We start from the raw sequence: 22,059 nt of genomic DNA, 5'->3' as shown, positions 1-22,059 counted from the left end.
GTTTTTGGGCGATTATCTTGAGTAGGGTCTCATTTTTTGCGGGATGAGATGACGGTTTGATTGGCACTATTTTGGGGTGCATATGACTTTTTGATCGCTTGCTATTACACTTTTTGTGACGTAAAATGGCAAAAAATGGCTTTTTTTACACTGTTTTTATTTTTATTTTTTTACAGTGGTCATCTGAGGGGTTAGGTCATGTGATATTTTTATAGAGCCGGTCGATACGGACGCGGCGATACCTAATATGTATACTTTTTTTTTATTTATGTAAGTTTTACACAATGATTTCATTTTTGAAACAAAAAAAAATCATGTTTTAGTGTTTCCATAGTCTAAGAGCCATAGTTTTTTCAGCTTTTGGGCGATTATCTTGAGTAGGGTCTCATTTTTTGCGGGATGAGATGACTGTTTGATTGGTACTATTTTGGCGTACATGCGACTTTTTTGATCACTTTTATTACCTTTTTTGGGAAGTATGGTGGGCAAAATTTCAATTTTCTCCTAGTTTTTATTTTTTTATTTTTATGGCGTTCACCGTGCGGGGAAAGTAACATGACCATTTTATAGATCAGGTCGTTACGGACGCGGCGATACCTAATATGTGTAGTTTATTTTATTTTTTTAATTTTTATTCAGTGATAAATGTTTTTTTTTTTATCTTAACTTTTTTCACTTTTTTTTTACATTTTTTTGACCCAGACCCGCTTGGTTCTTGAAGATCCAGTGGGTCTGATGTCTGTATAATACAGTACAGTACAATATATATTGTTCTGTACTGTATTTTACTTACACTGAACAGATCTATGCTTTCAGCATAGATCTGTTCAGCACCATGGACAGCAGGACGCCTGAGCAGGCGTCCTGTTGCCATGGGAACCCTCCCCGTCTGCTCAGAACTTCGCAGACGGGGAAGGGTAAGCACGGGGCTGAGGGGGGCTCTCTGGGGGCTCTCTCCCTCTCCATCGGGGGGCTGCAAAGGCACAGCAGCCCCCCGATGGAGAGGGAGTGAGCTCCCTGACCCATGACAGTTAACTTTTTCCATACAGCGGTCCGTACGGACCGCAGTATGGAAAGGGTTAAACGGCTGACATCTGCACAGATGTCAGCCGTTTATACCAGGGTGCCAGCAATGTGCTGGCACCCTGGTATAACCACTAGAAGCCAACGATCATTCATGGGGAGGCGGGCGGGGGATCGCGATCCCGCCTGCCGCACCGCCCGCCTCCCGCAACGCCCCCACCGCCTGCGGTAGATTTTAGCCACTCTAAAGTTTCTGATCCCCGCGGTCAGGGACCGCGGGCATCAGAAACTGCAAAAAGCGCAGCAAACCGCAGGTCTGAATTGACCTGCGGTTTGCTGCGATCGCCGACACGGGGGGGTCACATCACCCCCCCTGGCGTTGTCACAGGATGCCGGCTGAAGGATTTCAGCCGAAATCCCGTTCCGTTTAACCCCTCGGGCGCCGGAATCCCGATTTAAAAGTTAGGACGTACCGGTACGTCCTTGGTCCTTAAGGACTCGGGAAATAGGGCGTACCGGTACGTCCTATGTCCTTAAGGGGTTAAATAAACTGAAAAAAAAAATAAAAAAAATATATTAAAGGGTTTCTACCACCAGAAATACTGTTATGTAGCTGACTGACATTAGCGATGCGCTAATGTCAGCACTACATAACAGTATGTTTCTAACATTAGTCCCTGCAGCCGTTATTATAAAAAAAAGCACTTTTATTATATGCTAATGAGCCTCTAGGTGCTATGTGGGCGTAAAATCAGCACCTAGAGGCTCCGTCTACTCACGCTTTATCCCGCCCAGGTCCCCTGTTCTGCCCGCCCAGCTCCTCTTGATTGATGGCACGGTCCACCGCATCGTTGACGAAATCCCGCGCAGGCGCAGTGAGTGAATGATGCGCTCCTGGTGCCGTATTGCTCACTGTGCCTGCGCCGACTACGTCACAGTGAGGAAGCCGGCATCAGGAGAGCGGCCTTCACTCACTGCGCCTGCGCCGAAGACAGAAGTGAACGGCACAGGCGCGGGATTTCGTCAACGATGCGGTGGACCGTGCCATCAATCAAGAGGAGCTGGGCAGGCAGAACAGTGGACCTGGGCGGGATAAAGGGTGAGTAGACGGAGCCTCTAGGTGCTGATTTCACGCCCACATAGCACCTAGAGGCTCATTAGCATATAATAAAAGTGCTTTTTTTTTACAAAAACGGCTGCAGGGACTAATGTTAGAAACATACTGTTATGTAGTGCTGACATTAGCGCATTGCTAATGTCAGTCAGCTACATAACAGTATTTCTGGTGGTAGAAACCCTTTAAGTATAAATCACCCCCTTTCCCAATTTTACATATACAATATATAAATAAATAAAAAAAATATAGTCCAAACTATTAAAATATTAAAAAATAATTCCTATGCGGTAAACGCCGTAAAAGAAAAGAAAAACTGCGCGATTCGCCATTTTTTTGTTTGTTTGTTTTCTTGTCCCCCCAAATATTAAGACTGTTCGATTATGGACCAGACGTTCCAAAAAATGCGGAATGCACGCAGTTTTTATTTTTTTGGGCATTTTATTTTTTTCTGCATGGTATCGAGTACCGCAATACTTTTTTATGGTATCGAAACTGAAACAACCCTAGTTTTTAATGTTAATATTTATTTGGAAAGTAGGAAAAGAGGGTTGATTTGAATTTAATAATTTTAATTGGTTTTATATTTTAAAAACTTTTTTTTTTTTTTTGCCCGTAGCGGACTTGAACATGCAATCATTAGATTGTTTATGCCACAGGCTGCAGTAGTTTATCATTGTAGTCTGTAGTAAACTTACTGTATTGCTATTAAAGGGGTTGTACAGCTTTTGATTACTGATCATCTATCTATGCTGATGATCTATCTTTTGGATAGATCATCAGCATCTGATTGGCAGGGGTCCGACTCCTGGCACCCCTATTTGCTAAGGCCGCTACGCTCGCTGTAGTGCCGCGGCCTTCTCGCTGTTTCCCCGCAGTCCCGAGTCAACCGATTCGGTTTTAGTTTGTTTAGGGCCTGGTGCGGTGATTTCTCACATTTCCAAACTAATTTTCCTCTTTTGTACATATGTAAGCATTAAGTGTTCTTTGTTGCTCAATGCAAAAGGCATTTAAGCTGAAGGGAAGACCACAGGATGTGCTTGACCCCCAATTCTTAAAGGGGTTGTCCGGGTTCAGAGCTGAACCCAGGCAGCCCCCCTGATGTTAGCATCAGATGCGTTCCCTTGCCCTGCGCTAGATCGTGTAGGGCACGGGCTCTTTTGTTTACAATAACACATTGCTGCGCGGAAGCTTCCGCCCGGCAGTGTGTTTGGTGACGTCACCGGCTCTGATGGGCGTGCTTTAGCGCTGCTCTAGCCGTATTACTGCCTAGGGCAGCACTAGAGCCCGCCCATCAGTGCTGGTGACATCACCGGGCTTCCTGGCAGCCCCATGGAGAGCCTGGTACATCACTGAAACTCCTGAAAATGCCTTTGCCCTGCGCAATTTAGCGCAGGGCAAAGGAGAGCGAACTGCTCCGATGCTCAAGTCAGGAAAGCTGCCGGGGTGAAAATGGAGGAATGTCCGGGTTCAGAGCCATGGAGGTATGTCCCTTTTAAACAGTGCCATTCTTGACCACAGGCTTGTTGCTACAAATCCAGCTTTTGAAACGTAGAACAAAGTGTTCAGATGTCATTACAAGAGGAAACAACCACATTCAGCCATGCTGTTTGAAGCCTGTAATCTAGCTTCCTTGTTTGTCTGTTCTAATTCCCTTGGGTCACTGCATGCAATTCTTGCGGTGGCCACCAGGCCCAGTATTATGTTGAGACTTTCTGGTCAGTACAGATCACTTTTCAGTAGCTTTAGCATTATCATCACATGCAGAATTACAATGGTTCCACTGTTCATAATAGGTGATATAGCAGCTTATCTACTCACAGGTCACAAAGCAGAATAGTCTCCAATAGAAGTCAATAAAGTCCCCTCCTGTCTGTTATGTCTGTATCTCATATGGGTGCTCTCAAAGAAAATGAAATCTTGACATTTTTGGCACAACCTTTAAAAGCAGGGCTGTGCAGTCGGTAAGCCAAAGCCCCGACTCCGACTCCTCAATTTCCTCTGACTCCCACTCCCTCATACATGGCACAAGTTTAAGCGATAACTTAAAGGGAACCGGTCATCGGGATTTTGGGTATAGAGCTGAGGACATGGTTTGCTAGATGGCCGCTGGCACATCCGCAATACCCAGTCTGTGTGCTTTTATTGTGTAAAAAAAAAAACGCTTTGATACATATGCAAATTAACATAAAATAGTCATATCTTACTTGTGTGACCAGAGAAGAGTCATGTTTTCAAGCTCTGACTCATCTCAGGTAATTTGCATATGTAGCAAATCGCCTTTTATACATAATAAAAGCACAGAGAACTGTGGGGACTGGATATTGTGGATGTGCTAGCGGCCATCTAGCAACCCATGTCCTCAGCTCTATACCCAAAATCCAGGTGACAGGTTCCCTTTCATTTCAGCTTTTTAAAAATCACTCCTATTACTAGGCTTAGGCCTCCCGGACCGCGTGCCAAGCAGGGTCATAGAACCCACATGAAAAGCAGCAATCTGCCACCCACTGAGGGAACCTCATCCTTTTTTCAGCTTTGCACTATATGCAGCCACAATCCGGTTGTACTGAAGAAGGCTATTCAGCCGAAAACGTTCTTTGACTGGAACCGCACAAAATAAAAGCTTTATACTGAAACTCAAGTGGAGTACAGGAGTCTTTCTAAATTGCATGCATCAGGTTTGGGAACCATCTCCTAACTCCCATGCAATCCAATTGTAGAACTATCCAACCTTATATCGTCTCTGCTCTACTTGTCAGTGATTATGATCCTGAAAACTGATAAGATCTTCAGCTGAATCTCTGTAGGAATGGAGTTCATGAGGAGATGTGGCTAATGAGCAGCAGCACTTGTATGTAGTCTCCATTACCACAGTCTGTCCTGTCCCTCCTTTGTACTTCATGTCTCCTCGATCTTATCAACTGTATTCAGGATCATAATCCCTGGCAAGCAGAGCAGAGAGGATGACAAGGCAGCTCTTTAGCTTAGTGTTGTGAAGTAACTTTTCCTCCTGTTTGATTAGGACAGGTTTTGTGTGCACTAATAGGACGGTGGCCATTTTATTTCTCCTATTAGACAAAACAATCTATTATAACGAATGAAAGGTACATAGGACTATACTGTATTTATAATAAAGTAAAATCTAAGTATTTTCATTTTCTTAATTCCCAGAGAATGCCTTTAAAGGGAACCTGTCACCTGGATTTTGGGAATAGAGCTGAGGACATGGGCTGCTAGATGGCCGCTAGCACATCCGCAATATCCAGTCCTCATAGCTCTGTGTGCTTTTATTGTGTAAAAATACGATTTGAAAGATATGCAAATTAACCTTAGATGAGTCCTGTCCCTGAGATGCGTCTAGCGTGAAGGAGCCCAGCACTGCCCCGCGTCGTCCGAATCTCCTCCTTGCTCCCCGACGTCACAAAGCTAGAGTTCCGTAAACTCCCGATGTGCGCAGTTTGTTCCCTGAGGCTGATGCCAGCACACGGAAGGAAAACTATGCCGACAATGCGCTAGCTCGCGCATCGCGAGATTACGGCGCTCTAGCTTTGTGACGTCGGGGAGCAAGGAGGAGATTCGGAGGATGTGGGGCGACGCTGGGCTCCTTCACGCTGGACTCCTCTCAGGGACAGGACTCGTCTAAGGTTAATTTGCATATCTATCAAATCGTATTTTTGACACCATAAAAGCACACAGAGCTTTGCGGATGTGCTAGTGGCCATCTAGCAACCCATGTCCTCAGCTCTATTCTCAAAATCCAGGTGACAGGTTCCCTTTAAGCAGTATTTGCTGAGAAAGCTCTTTAGCCAGCCAACAGATATGAAAATAGATTGGCAGCAATTATTTTTTATTATTTTTGTAGCTCCATAAACTTCTGCAGAGCTTTAGAGACCTACACATGAATGACATTTACAGCATTTCAAAATTACAGGCACGCATAAAATCATTCTCCTTGCTGTACATACAGATTTCTCCTGTAAGGGCAGTGAAAAAAATAAATTGGTGGTAAATTGTACAGTTTGTCTCCCGCTGTATATCCAAATGTAGTATCGCTCAGCTTGCAAAGCATGTTACAGTGCTCAGGAGCCCTCACTGTAGCGGGTCATATAAGTTCAGTAGACAGCTGTCTATTCTAACTCACTCCCAATTCCCACCTACCCATTCTGTTTTGGTCAAGCAAGTCAGCAGAGAGAGTGGACACTTTTGATGGCAACTTATCTCTGAAGAGAACAAAATGGATCAGGTGCCAAAATTCCGTTTACCCAATCCTTCTCTCCCCGACATCATCATTTGTCTGGGTGATTCAAGAGCTCCCATTCACATTGAAGTCAAGGACGTGGCCCTATCAGTGACTGACCGCTATCTCTGTATACACAGTCATAGAGGGCAGGCTATCAGTCACTGTTGAACCTCTTCCTATAAAACTATAGATCAATCTCCCAGCTTATTCTGCTATATAACATGCGCCTGTAGCTTAACCCTTTCCTAACATGTGACATACCATAACATCACATGTTGGGTCTTTAGAGATGGCGCCCGCTCCTCTTACCTCAGACACCTGTGGCAAATGTCTGCAACCGGTGGTAATGCCGATTGCGGACATTTAACCCCTCAGATGCATCTGAGCGCGCTGAAATTGAAAGCTCATGCTTCCGGTGATGCTCTGGCTCCCCGTGCAGCAATGGGAGGTGCTGAAGCTTATGTGTGGCGGCCCCTGTCATAGTGAATGATAGGAGGCTGTTACACTGCCTTTCCTATGGAGCCCTTGTCTGTAGTAGGGCTCCATAGGAAAGTAGTAAACTCATCATAGACTCCAATGCTAGTGCATTGGAGTCTATGACAATAGCAATCTAATGATTGCTTGTTATAGTTCCCTATGGGAAATAAAATAATAAATAAAAACAATACACATAATAGATATCGCCACGTGCGAAAACGCCTGTACTATCAAAATAAATAAGTTTTAATCCCATACGGAAAACGGCAAAATGATAAAGGGGTCAAAATGGCTGATTAGTCATTTTTTTTGGGTCCCATCTCTTTCCGCGAATTTTTTAATGAAAAGTGATCAAAACGTTTTGCAGGTCCCAGAATGGTATCAATGAAAAGTAAAGATTGCCCAGCAAAAAATTATCCCTCATACAGCTCCGCACAAATAACTACAAAAAAGATATAGGGGGTCAGTAAATGAGAGCAAAAATCCCCAACATTTTTTTTCAACACAAGGAAAAGTATACATATGTGGTATCGCCGGATTCTTACTGACCTGGAGAATGAAGATCACAAGTCAGTTTTACCGCATAATGAACGCTGTAAAAAAACAACAAAAAAAACATAAAACTGTGGCAGAATTGCGTTCCCCCCCCCCCCCCCCCCCCCAATTCTACCACCTTTGGAATTTTTTTTCCAACTACATTTTATGCAATTTTAAATGATGGCGTTGGAAAGGACAACATGTCCCGCAGAAAATAAGCCCTCATACGAGTATGTGAATAGAAAAATAAAAAAAGTTATGGCTCTGGGAAGGCGGGGAACGAAAACGCAAAGTCAAAAAAACCTCCGGGATAGAAGGGGTTAAACGCCATGTTCATTGTGACAGGCACCCTTTAAAGTGTAACTGCCATTCTGTTTTTATTTGTGTAATGTATAGGGGCAGTGATACTGACCATTTTTGTAACCTACTTTAATTACTGAAATTGCATATTTCTATGGCTGGTTTCACATGGGCGTTGTGGGAAAATGTGCGGGTGCGTTGCGGGAACACTCGCGATTTTTCCGCGCGAGTGCAAAACATTGTAATGCGTTTTGCACGCGCGTGAGAAAAATCGCGCATGTTTGGTACCCAAACCCGAACTTCTTCACAGAAGTTCGGGCTTGGGATCGGTGTTTTGTAGATTGTATTATTTTCCCTTATAACATGGTTATAAGGGAAAATAATAGCATTCTGAATACAGAATGCAAACTAAAACAGCGCTGGAGGGGTTAAAAAAATAAATAAAAATAATTTAACTCACCTTAGTCCACTTGATCGCGGCCCGGCATCTACTTCTGTCTCCTTTGTTGAATAGGACCTGTGGTGAGCATTAAATACAGTTACAGGACCTTTGGTGACGTCATTCCGGTCATTACATGATCTTTTACCATGGTGATGGATCATGTGATGACCGGAGTGACGTCACCAAAGGTCCTGTAACTGTATTTAATGCTCACCACAGGTCCTATTCAACAAAGGAGACAGAAGGAGATGCCGGGCTACGCGATCAAGTGGACTAAGGTGAGTTAAAATATAGAGCATGCTGCGATTTTCACGCAACGCATAAGTGATGCGTGAAAATCACCGCTCGTCTGAACAGCCCCATAGAAATGAATGGGTCGGTATTCAGTGCGGGTGCAATGCATTCACCTCACGCATCGCATCCGCACGGAATACTCGCCCGTGTGAAAGGGGCCTATTAGAAAAATAGCTGTAACGTTGCCCATTTTGAGACTTAGGAATGCCCCTCTGTCTTCTGTTTACATAACCCAGTCCTTATCAAGTCTCCACAGTTATGTAAACCGAAGACAGAGGAGCGTTGCTAAGGCTCAAAATGGGCCACTTTACAGCTATTTTTCTAATAGAAATGTGCAATTTCGGGGGGCTTGGCCAGCAGCCGGCATGTAAGCACGCGTCTGAGAGCAGCTCCGCTTACCCTCAACGATCCTGAACCATCCTGACAAACTGCCGACTCCAGGCACAGAGTGGACGGTGTGTAGACGCAGGAGGAGACCCTGCACACCGAATATGGGGCCCAACAAAGCGCAATCGGCCGCTGAGAGGCTAAAAGAGTTCGCCCGACTAGAGGCCAAAAATGGCGCCGCGACCGCAACTCCAACGCGCGCGGCTGTTACCCGTGGGCAGGCCGCTCAGCAGGCGGAAGCTGAAGACCGCACCAAGCCTGAGTTTACCCTCAAAGCCGCTTATGAGCAGCTGCTGGTGGCGATATCATCATGCCAGTGCTCACTCACTGGGAAACTGGAGGAGGTGAGAGTGGATGTGAGCTTGCTCTGCCATGACATGCAACAGCTGAGAGACCGGGTCAAGAATACCGAAGACCGCGTGTCTGCGCTGGAAGACCTGACCAGACCAATGGCTGGGAAAGTGCAAGATCTGGAGCGCTCCGTGGGTCAATGGCAACAGAAATGTGACGACCTGGAAAATAGGTCGCGTCGCAATAATGTAAGGATCCTGGGCCTACCAGAGAAAGTTGAAGGCAGAGATCCTGAGGCCTTCTTAGAAGCCTGGTTCAAAGAGCAATTTCCAGAGGCGCCCTTCTCTCCTGCGTATGCTGTGGAGAGGGCACATCGTGTTCCAGCCAGATAGCCCCCACCTGGGGCCCCTCCAAGACCCTTGTTAGCGTGTTTTTTGAACTGGAGAGACTGGGATCTTATCCTTAGCCAGGCCAGAAGCAAGCAAGACATCAGGCATGACAATGCACGGGTCTCCCTGTTCTCGGATTTCTCCGCTGATCTCCAGAGGAGGAGAGCCACATTCGTTGCAGTTAAACGCCGTCTCCGGGATCTAAATCTTCAGTACTCAATGGCTCACCCGGCTCGCCTCAGTCATAGATGGCGACAAATCCGTTTTCTTCAATGATCCCAGGGAAGCTGAGGACTGGGCCTCAAGGAAGACTGCGCGCCCCGGACCACGCTGAACTCCTGACTTTGTTCACAGCAAGTATTAATCACCCCCTCATGCCTGTATCTAATGGGACTCGGTCGAGGACTCCCTGAGTCCGATGGTGTTTATTATGCGGTTTAGTTATTTTCGGCCACATTTTAATGATGTCGTTCATTTTTTGTTGGACTCATGAGAGAACTCACTTTATCATAGGGGGTTACCCCTGTACGCAGACCTGGACATTTTGCTAATATGTCCCGCTGTCATGTATCAATACTAGCAGTTTTCCATATCTCCGCTGAAAAGAGGGGAGGAGTACAACCTGTATAGTTATAACCTCTATCTACACTATGCAGGTCCCCAAGTCAAGGGCCACCAAGTTAGTCGGTTCTGGTTCCGACACTTTCAGGTTATCAATGTTAATGTTCCGAATTATGTTTTTGTATGCTCAAGCTTATATGTCTCAAGTATGGTCATCTCTCTTCATGATAGCAGCAAGGGAGTCTTTGCTCCATATAGAACAAATACACTGCTCAAAAAAATAAAGGGAACACTTAAACATCACAATGTAACTCCAAGTCAATCACACTTCTGTGAAATCAAACTGTCCACTTAGGAAGCAACACTGAGTGACAATCAATTTCACATGCTGTTGTACAAATGGGATAGACAACAGGTGGAAATTATAGGCAATTAGCAAGACACCCCCAATAAAGGAGTGGTTCTGCAGGTGGTGATCACTTCTCAGTTCCTATGCTTCCTGGCTGATGTTTTGGTCACTTTTGAATGCTGGCGGTGCTTTCACTCTAGTGGTAGCATGAGACGGAGTCTACAACCCACACAAGTGGCTCAGGTAGTGCAGCTTATCCAGGATCGCACATCAATGCGAGCTGTGGCAAGAAGGTTTGCTGTTTCTGTCAGCGTAGTGTCCAGAGCATGGAGGCGCTACCAGGAGACAGGCCGGTACATCAGGAGACGTGGAGGAGGCCGTAGGAGGGCAACAACCCAGCAGCAGGACCGCTACCTCCGCCTTTGTGCAAGGAAGAACAGGAGGAGCACTGCCAGAGCCCTGCAAAATGACCTCCAGCAGGCCACAAATGTGCATGTGTTTGCTCAAACGGTCAGAAACAGACTCCATGAGGGTGATATGAGAGCCTGACGTCCACAGGTGGGGGTTGTGCTTACAGCCCAACACCGTGCAGGACGTTTGGCATTTGCCAGAGAACACCAAGATTGGCAAATTAGCCACTGGCGCCCTGTGCTCTTCACAGATGAAAGCAGGTTCACACTGAGCACCTGTGACAGACGTGACAGAGTCTTGAGACGCCGTGGAGAACGTTCTGCTGCCTGCAACATCCTCCAGCATGACCAGTTTGGCATTGGGTCAGTAATGGTGTGGGGTGGCATTTCTTTGGAGGGCTGCACAGCCCTCCATGTGCTCGCCAGAGGTAGCCTGACTGCCATTAGGTACTGAGATGAGATCCTCAGACCCCTTGTGAGACCATATGCTGGTGCGGTTGGCCCTGGGTTCCTCCTAATGCAAGACAATGCTAGACCTCATGTGGCTGGAGTGTGTCAGCAGTTCCTGCAAGACGAAGGCATTGATGCTATGGACTGGCCCGCCCGTTCCCCAGACCTGAATCCAATTGAGCACATCTGGGACATCATGTCTCGCTCTATTCACCAACGTCACGTTGCACCACAGACTGTCCAGGAGTTGGCAGATGCTTTAGTCCAGGTCTGGGAGGAGATCCCTCAGGAGACCGTCCGCCACCTCATCAGGAGCATGCACAGGCGTTGTAGGGAGGTCATACAGGCACGTGGAGGCCACACACACTACTGAGCCTCATTTTGACTTGTTTTAAGGACATTACATCAAAGTTGGATCAGCCTGTAGAGTGTTTTTCCACTTTAATTTTGCGTGTGACTCCAAATCCAGACCTCCATGGGTTGAAAAATTAGATTAAAATTTTTTAATTTTTGTGTGATTTTTGTTGTCAGCACATTCAACTATGTAAAGAACAAAGTATTTCAGAAGAATATTTAATTAATTCAGATCTAGGATGTGTTTATTTTTGTGTTCCCTTTTATTTTTTTGAGCAGTGTATCTGAACCTCCAGTACACGCATTCTGGGTGGGGGTATATGTCTTTGTTTTTAAACTAGCGCGACCATGGCCTCCATAAGAGTTATGTCATGGAATGTGAGGGGTCTAGGTGATCCTAAAAAGAGGATTGCGGTGTTCTCCCAAATTCGCTCCTTCAACCCACATATACTGGGCCTTCAGGAAACTCATCTCACCCCGGAAACGGGGAATAGGCTAAAGAAGCCCTGGGCCCAACATTTATTCAATGCCTACGGCAGTTCCCACTCCAGAGGAGTCGCCCTGTTGTTCCATAGAAGACTCAGATGTGAGATTCACTATTCAGCTGTGGATCAAGGGGGACAGTACATCTTCATACATGCTCATATCAACTGCGTCCCCTATGTGATTGTCAACTTGAATAATTCCCCTCCTGCCTCTCTTTCCCTGCTACAAGCAGTCAACGGTTTCGTAGCTAATTACCCCACTGCCCGTTTCCTTTGTATGGGGGATTTTAATCAGGTAGTGAGTGACTTAGACAGGTTTAGCTGTAGAGTCGACAGAGGAGCGCTAGGAGGAGATGGCATGGTCCTAGCCAGAATTTCTCAGGAGATGGGCTGGATAGACATGTGGAGAGCCAGGAATCCACACATGAGGGAGTACTCCTGCTTCACCCCTGCCAGAGGAGCCCTATCTAGAATTGACTACCTGTTCGGTAACGCCACAGTATATACTGACCTGGTTGATATCCGCCACGGGCCTCAGGGGCCCTCTGATCATGCCCCGGTATTGGCGGAATTGGCCCTGACTGATTATGTTAGCACTGGCAGTAAGATGCGTATACACCCTTTCTGGCTGTCCCTGTTCGGTTTAAACGACAGAATTCCTGATCAATTAAAGATGTTTTTTGAGGTACAGGATGGTTCTACTGACGCTCTGTTGCTATGGGAGACATTAAAGGTGTATCTCAGGGGGTGTCTCAAATACTCCATTTCTTATGTTAAGAGGGACTCGCAGCGTAAGGAGAATGACCTGCATGTTAGCTGTAGGGAGGCCGAGAAGGAGTTTACTGAGTACCCCTCTGAGGAACGCAGAGTGGAGTGGTTGTCCAGAGGGAGAATGTACATGCTACATTTGGAAGAAAAGAGTAAAAGGAAGCTCTTTTTCCTTAAGCAGCAGGCGTTTGAAGCAGGTAATCAGACAGGGAAGCTGCTTGCGCATATTGCACGTACCAACAATATGGCTCCTCCGGTACTCCGCATACAAGAGGTTGATGGTCACACAGTGGAGTCGGTGCAAGACATATTGAAATGCTTCCATAACTTTTACAGGGACCTATATAAGTCGGCAGTTACCTACTCAGGGCAAGATTTAGAGTCTTACCTCGGTGAAGTGTCTCATCCTCGGCTAGGCGACCTGGATAAAGGTCTTATGGAGGAGGATGTTACGCTGGAGGAAGTGGAGCAAGCTATCAAGGATTTACCGCTAGGAAAAGCTCCCGGCCCGGATGGCATCCCGGTAGAGGTCTACTCTAGATATGGGGAAAACACTCAGCTACTGAATTTGTACCGGGCGGCGCACTCCCGCGGCTCCTTGCCGGATTCCATGTACGATGCTTCCATTGTTGTGATCTTGAAGGACCCGTTGGGGACCCGTTGGACTGTGGATCTTATCATCCAATTTCTCTTTTGAACTTGGACTATAAAATCCTGACCAGAATTCTAGCCAACAGGCTGAACAAAGTAATCACGTCAGTAATCCATTCTGATCAATCGGGCTTTATGCCTGGAAGGTCCACATCGGACAATATTAGGAGAGCTCAAGTAGTTGCGCAGGTGGGAGCTGCAGAAAAAGCGAGGTGGGCACTGGCCTCTCTAGACACGGCTAAAGCTTTCGATTCACTAGAATGGCCCTTCCTGGTAGCCGCGCTGGGGAGCTTTGGCTTTGGTCCCAAATTCATTAAATGGATAGAAATATTATATAAGAACCCCACTGCCAGTATTCAGCTTAATGGCTCATTTTGACAAGCTCCCTTTACTTAGAGGCACAAGGCAGGGATGCCCGCTTTTGCCCTTGCGGTTTGCGACAGCAATAGAGCACCTGGCCATCAGATTTAGACAGTATCAGGTCTATGCAGGGGTAAGTGTGGGAGGTAGAGAGGATAGGATAGGACTATATGCAGATGACTTGATCTTGTTTATGTCAGATCCGGAAGTGTCTCTCCCAAGAGCAATTGGAATCATAGAGCGCTTCGGGCAATACTCCGGACTACACATAAATTGGGGCAAGTCTGCCATCATGCCCCTCTGGATGCATGGCTGGCCTGAGTGTCGTTTATAATTTGCCTGTAGTTGACAGGTTTAAGTATCTAGGGGTAATAATCACCAAAGAGCCCCAGCTTTCTTATGTTCTGAACATTGAACCCTTAGAGTCCATATTCCAAGATAAGTTGAAAACATGGGAGGCTCTCCCGTTGTCTGTTATGGGAAGACTGAATCTGGTAAAGATGGTGCTATTGCCTAAAGGTCTGTACCTGTTGTCCCACGCTTGTACACCGGTCCCTCAGGGCTTTTTTAAGCGTATCCATGCTCTAATAACCTCTTTTGTCTGGGGTAAATCCAGAAGAAAGCTCTCACTGTCGGTTCTGCAAAGATCGAAGCTGCAGGGAGGCGCTTCCCTTCCTGACTTTTTTCTTTATTTTATAGCAAGTCAGCTGAGATTTCTGAGATGCTGGGTCACAGAGGCTTCAAGGCCCAATGCAGAATCCTATTTACATGACTACTTGCAGGTATCCACGCTGTGGCCTGTCCTGGAGGGATCTCGCCATATGCAAAGGGACCTCCTTCCAATTCACAAACTAGCTCACCAGATATGGCAGGCATCTAAATTAAATACCTACAAGGATTTACCCAGTGTAGTCCCCATATGGGAAAACTTTGTTCCCTCACTTAGTACAGTTGGAGGGGGTGTCTGAGTGGAAAAGGTATGGGATATTGACGTTGGGAGACTTATGAGAGTGGGCAGCTAAGTTCATTCTCCCAGATCCAAGATAAGTTCCAGGTGCCGCGTGCCCTTTTCTTCAGATACCTTCAACTGAGGCACGCACTGCAGGCCCAATTTCGGAGTGGGAACAGGAGCATGTCTAAATATCCCATCATTGGGGTTTTAAAATCACAGGGGCCTAGAGGTATAGTGTCTGCTCTGTATACACACTTGCTTAACTGTCGCATGTCTGTGACCCCGTTGGCTGTCGAGGATAAGTGGAAGTTGCCTATATCCTCTTTATCTTCTGAAGAATGGGAGCAGGCATTGATAGCCCCGACCAAAGTATCACCCTCTATAAACAATAAGATGATACAGCTTTTTTTCCTTCACTGCAGTTACCTCACACCCACTAGACTTCAAAAGATGGGAAGGATTAATAAGACTGGTGCGCATCTGCACTCACCTTGCATACTTCGCATTGATCCTCCACCTCATAAGCAGGAACTTTGCAGTGTTGATGTTGTTGTTACGGACGTTAAGTCCTTTGTGTATGCACTATGTTTGCTTCATATAAAATGTGTATCACCCAAGTCAATATCATGTAACCTCTCACCTGGGACTCCCGGTATATCAATGTCCTTGTGTAACAGTGATCTCCTTGCATTTCTAACTAGCCCCTGCGTGGGTTGTCATGTTGTCTTATGTATGCCATACTTGTCATTCTCTTTTAATAAAACGAGTTAAAGAAAAAAAAAAGAAATGTGCAATTTTAGTAATTAAAGTATGTTACAAAAATGGTCAGTATCACTGCCCCTATACAGTACACAAATAAAAACCGAACGGCAGTTACACTTTAAGAAAATAAAATCTGATTGCGGACTGCTAGGTTTTACGTAATGAAATCATGGCAGTGCACTCCAGCAATGCGTGTGCCTGCAGCCAAGGAGACAAATCTCAGTGATACAAGGCCCTATAATTGTGGTACAGTGTAGCCTGTCAGATGTAGCTATTGTCAGCTGAGTGCAATCATACCATGTCCTACCTTTTTGTCTGTGGCTTATTTCTTGTAAAAATCATACTTTTTATCATATGCAAATTTCTTCACTACCAGCAAGTTGGGCGTGTACTTGCTGGTAGCCGCCGCATCTGCCGCTTCTAGACACGCCCCATCTCCTCTTGATAGACCGGGCCAGCGAGGCTCTCCTCCTCCCGCTCTGCTGCTGAATTCCCGCGCCTGCTCCGTAACGTTCCTCGATCGGCGCAGGCGTACTGAGTGAAGGACGCGCGCTTGCCAGCTCCTTCCTCAGTGCGCCTGCGCCGATTACGTCACACTACACCCGGAAGAGAAGACTGCCGATTATTGCTGATGCCGGCAGTCTTCTCTTCCGGGTGTAGTGTGACGTAATCGGCGCAGGCGCACTGAGGAATGAGCTGGCAAGCACGCGTCCTTCACTCAGTACGCCTGTGCCGATCGAGGAACGTTACGGCGCAGGCGCGGGAATTCAGCAGCAGACTGGGCCAGCGGAAGGAGGAGAGCGCTCGCTGGCCCTGTCTATCAAGAGGAGATGGGGCGTGTCTAGAAGCGGCAGATGCGGCGGCTACCAGCAAGTACACGCCCAACTTGCTGGTAGTGAAGAAATTTGCATATGATAAAAGTATGATTTTTACAAGAAATAAGCCACAGACAAAGGTAGGACATGGTATGATTGCACTCAGCTGACATTAGCAAATAGCTAATGTCTGCTAATGAAAATTGCACAATGGGGGGTGACAGAAGTCCTTTAACATCCCAACCACTGCAGTACCTTCAGTGTACATAACGCCACCCATAGTGCCCCCTGGACATCAAAAGCTCCCATAGTGCCCACTAGTATAAATAATTCACCCCATAGTGCCCCTCAGTATATAAAATGAGCCTCAGTGGGTAGTGTTGACAGATCCCTTTTAAGAAAAATAAAATACCTCATACACTTGCATGCAAGGGAAGACCTGCTTAGTACTGGAGGCACCAGGACCTAATGCTCCCAGTGTTGTGTTCACATCATGTGACATCACAACGCTGGAGGCGTCAGGTCCTGCTGCCTCTGAAGTGGTTGAGGGGAGTATTTTTTTTTTAACCCCTGAAAGGCCACTTACATAGTGACATAGTGTACCCATTATTAATGACCAATACATGGGTGCACTCCTGTTTTTAATGGGGGTTAAAAATGGGTCCATTGATTTCAATGTGGTCCATCTGTTCGTGAAAACTGCCAAGAATAATTTTTGACTGCTGCTATATACTGGCTAAAAAAAACATTGTGTGGATAGTACCATAAACTTTAACCCCTTAAGGACCGGGCTCATTTTCACCTTAAGGACCAGGCCATTTTTTGCAAATCTGACCAGTGTCACTTTAAGTGCTCATAACTTTAAAACGCTTTGACTTACCCAGGCCGTTCTGAGATTGTTTTTTCGTCACATATTGTACTTCATGTCACTGCTAAAATTGGGTCAAAAAAGTTAATTTTTTTGCATAAAAAAATAAAATTTTTACCAAAAATTTTGAAAAATTAGCAAATTTCAAAGTTTCAGTTTCTCTACTTCTGTAATACATAGTAATACCCCCAAAAATTGTGATGACTTTACATTCCCCATATGTCTACTTCATGTTTGAATTGTTTTGGGAATGATATTTTATTTTTTGGGGATGTTACAAGGCTTAGGAGTTTAGAAGCAAATTTTGAAATTTTCAGAAATCTTCAAAATCCCACTTTTTATGGACCAGTTCAGGTTTGAAGTCATATTGTGAGGCTTAGATAATAGAAACCTCCCAAAAATGACCCATTCTAGAAACTACACCCCTCAAGGTATTCAAAACAGTTTTTTCAAACTTTATTAACCCTTTAGGTCTTCCACAAGAGTTAATGGCAGATGGAGAAACAATTTTGAAATTTCTATTTTTGGGAAAATTTTCCAATATAATCAATTTTTTCCAGGAGTAAAACAAGGGTTAACTGCCAAACAACACTCAAAATGGGTTGCCCTGATTCTGTAGTTTGCAAAAACACCCCATATGTGGTCGTAAACTACTGTTTGGCCGAACGGTAGCACATAGAAGGAGGGGAACACCATATGGGTTTTGGAAGGCAGATTTTGCTGGACTGGTTTTGTTTATACCATGTCCCATTTTAAGCCCCCTGTTGCACCCCCAGAATAGAAATTTCAAAAAAGTGACTCTATCTAAGAAAGTACACCCCTCAAGGTATTCAAAACTGGGTTTACAAACTTTGTTAACCCTTTAGGTGTTCCACAAGAGTTAATGGCAGATGGAGAAACAATTTTGAAATTTCTATTTTTTTGGAAAATTTTCCAATATAATCAATTTTTTCCAGGAGTAAAACAAGGGTTAACTGCCAAACAACACTCAAAATGGGTTGCCCTGATTCTGTAGTTTGCAAAAACACCCCATATGTGGTCGTAAACTACTGTTTGGCCAAACGGTAGCACATAGAAGGAGGGGAACACCATATGGGTTTTGGAAGGCAGATTTTGCTGGACTGGTTTATTGACACCATGTACCCTTTCAAGCCCCCTGATGCACCCCTAGAGTAGAAACTCCATAAAAGTGACCCCATCTAGGAAACTACGGGATACGGTGGTTGTTGTTTTGGGACTATTTTTGGGGTAAATTTGATTTTTGGTTGCTCTATTTTACTCTTTTTTGAGGCAATGTAACAAAAAAATTAAATTCTAAAATTGTTTCTACATTCGCGATTTAGTTTTGTGGAACACCTAAAGGGTTAACATAGTTTGTAAAGTAACTTTTGAATACCTTGAGGGGTGTAGTTTCTTAGATGGGGTCACTTTTTTGGAGTTTCTAGTCTAGGCTACATCAGGGGGGGCTTCTAATGGGACATGGTGTCAAAAAAAAAACTGTCCATCAAAATCTGCCTTCCAGAAACCGTATGGAGTTCCCTTCGTTCTATGCCCTGGCGTGTGGCTATATAGCCATTTACGACCACATATGGGGTGTTTCTGCAAACTACAGAATCGGGGCAATAAATATTTAGTTTTGTTTGGCTGTTAACCCTTGCTTTATTACCGGCAAAATGTTTTCAAATTGAAATTTTGCCCAAAAATGGGTGTTTTGGCACAGTTTTTATTTTATATTTTATCACCGTTCATCAGAGGCGTTTGGTCAAAGGTTATTTTTATAGCGACGACTTTTACGCACGCGACGATGCCCAATATGTATGGCTCTCAGACTTTGGAAACACTAAGCAGGCATCCTAAAACTGCGGCCCTCCAGATGTTGTAAAACTACAATTCCCACCATGCCCTGCTGATAGCTGTAGGTTGTCTGGGCATGCTGGGAGTTATAGTTTTACAACATCTGGAGGGCCGCAGTTTGAGGATGCCTGCACTAAAACTAATATTTTTTGGGGAAAGAAAAATTGTTTCCGTGTCTCCAAAGTCTGAGAGCCATAGTGTTTTATGTTCTCTAGTGGACTGTTGGGGATTATAAAAATTTAGTACTCCATGGAAGTGTGATACTCCCTGAAGCAATTGATAATGCAGAGGCCCGGATGATCGGGGCACGTGTCACATTGAGTAGTGGTGTCCTTCCGTATCCCCCTCTTGTGACACACTCTGCACTTTTTTTGGGTTCGTCCCTTCTTTCCAGTATGGGGGACCACACCTGGAAAGTGTTGGCCAGGGACGATCCGGGCGCCTCCAGTTCCCGAGGTACTCCGGCCTGCTCTTTCCCGGTCCGAAAAGATCAGGGCCTTGAGGACTGCCTCATAGAACTGGAGGAATGTCCCTGTGCTGCCAGCGCTTCGGCATAGTACAAAAGAGTTGTACATGGCAACCTGTACCAAGTAGACCGCAACTTTTTTGTACCATGCCCGGGTTTTGCGCATGGCGTTATATGGCGTGAGGACTTGATCAGAGAGATCAACTCCTCCCATATACCGATTGTAGTCGACGATACAATCGGGCTTGAGGACCGTTGCCGCGGTACCTCGCACAGGGACAGGGGTGGTGCCGTTACCGTGGATTGTGGACAGCATAAGGACATCCCTCTTGTCCTTATACCTGACCAGCAACAGGTTTCCACTGGTAAGGGCACGGGTCTCACCCCTGGGGATAGGTACCTGGAGGGGGTAGGCAGGGAGGCCGCGTTGATTTTTCCGCACGGTCCCACAAGCGAACGTGGATGAGCGGCAAGGGACCTGAACAAGGGAATGCTGGTATAAAAGTTGTCCACGTACAAGTGGTAACCATTATCCAGCAGTGGGTACATAAGGTCCCACACGAGTTTCCCGCTAACACCCAGAGTGGGGGGACATTCTGGGGGTTGAATACGGGAATCTCGCCCCTCGTACACACGAAATTTGTAAGTGTACCCTGAGGCACTCTCACAAATTTTGTATAGCTTCACGCCATACCTCGCCCGCTTTGTGGGAATGTATTGGCGGAAACTGAGTCTCCCCTTGAACGCAACGAGAGACTCATCAACCGCGACCTCCCTTCCAGGTACGTAGGCCTCCATGAATTTGGCCCCAAAGTGATCGATGACCGGCCGTATCTTATACAGCCGGTCATAGGCAGGATCACCTCGGGGTGGACATGCTGCATTATCGGAATAATGCAGACATTTCCGGATGGCCTCAAACCGTGTACGTGTCATGACCATACTGTACAGTGGGGTCTGGTATAGGACGTCCCCACTCCAGTATTGCCTGACACTGGGTTTTTGGACTAGACCCATATGCAGCACGAGGCCCCAAAATGTCCTCATCTCGGCTGCACTGACCGGCGTCCAGCCACCGGGTCTAGCCAAAACTGAGCCTGGGTTTTGAGCGACAAACTGTTGGGCGTACAGATTCGTCTGCTCCACCATCAAATTCACCAGTGGGTTACTGAAAAAAAAACTAAAATAGTCTATTTCAGTAAACCCCACTGTGGGAATCTGGATTCCAGGATTGCCAGCAAAATCCGGAATCTCAGGCTCAAAGTCCACTGGGGGACACCAGCTAAGTTCATCGGCAGGGGGCTCTGGTGGACTTATTTGGTGGGCCGGGAAACCAGTACGAACCCCAGGGCGGCTCGTACTAGTGTGGGCCACAGGATCCCTAGCATGTGGGGCCCCTGGCTCCGCCTGGCGGCGTCTCCGCCGCCTTGGTGGCTCATCGTCATCCGATGATGATGAGGAGGATGCGGATGACAAAAGGAATGTGGGGTCATCCTCATCCTCACTGGGGCTCTCAGAGTTGGAGGCAATCTGGGCGTATGCCTCCTCGGCCGAGAACATCCGGCGGGCCATGGGTGTGTGTGCGTGTAGGTGTGCGTGTGTGGAAACCTTTATTCTATGTGCGTGTGTGTGGGGGCAACGGGTGTTCGCGTACTAAAAAAGGCAAAAAAAAAGGGCAAGTGTTAGGAAAAAAAAAAGTTAAAACTTGCTGATCAGTGGTACAACGCTGATCAGCGGTCGGTGGGGTGGTGGGGCGGGCGATGCGCTAACACTGGACGGACGCAAAAAAGTGCCGGCCAGTCAGCGCACGCAAAAAAAAAAAAAAGTGGTGGTGAGGAAGGGGGGAGGCTGGTGTGGGGTGGGGGAGGGGGGCTGGTGGTGGGTGGGGGGGGGCAAGTGGCAGGGGGGGGTCTGGGTTAGGGTTAGATGGATAGATGGAAGTTTGGAATAAAAGTTTTTTTTTTTTTTTCCTAACTAACTTTTCCCTTCTTTCCCTGCCTAACGGTGCCTCTCCCTCACTGACCCTAACCTACCTGGGTGGCGATGGGTGCAGGAGGGTGATGGATGGCGATTAGGGGGACACAGGAGCTCGTTCTGGACGGTGCTGCACGGTCAGGGTGCTGGACAGGAAGAGGAGGGGAGAGAGGAGCGCAGGAAGTTTGAATCTCGCGCCTCTCTCCCCTGCACCAATCAGCACCCTGGACAGCGGCGTTCAGCACCAGGGCCAGCACCGCCTCTCCAAATCCTCGGACTGCGATAGGTGGTGTAAAATTACGCCACCGATCGCAGTCTTTTTCCGGTTCATCGGGTCACAGGACACCCGAATGGACCGGAAACGCAGAAAACCGCAGGTCTGAATTGACCTGCGGTTTTCTGCGATCGCCGATACGGGGGGGTCAAATGACCCCCCCCCCTGCGTTGTTACGGGATGCCGGCTGAATGATTTCAGCCGGCGTCCCG

At 46.5% G+C, this 22,059-nt stretch overlaps 1 protein-coding gene across 1 annotated transcript in view; it reads left to right on the top strand.

Annotated features, from left to right (window-relative positions):
* SLC44A1 (solute carrier family 44 member 1) overlaps positions 1 to 22,059 on the top strand; it is a 164,782-nt gene that overhangs the window by 25,409 nt on the left and 117,314 nt on the right. The gene's annotated exons all lie outside the window — the stretch shown is intronic.

The sequence above is a fragment of the Bufo bufo genome, chromosome 2 (assembly GCF_905171765.1).
Source record: "Bufo bufo chromosome 2, aBufBuf1.1, whole genome shotgun sequence".
NCBI classification, from domain to species: Eukaryota; Metazoa; Chordata; class Amphibia; order Anura; family Bufonidae; genus Bufo; species Bufo bufo.
Note: the sequence above shows the minus strand (reverse complement) of the source record. Positions and strands in the feature narration are given on the sequence as shown.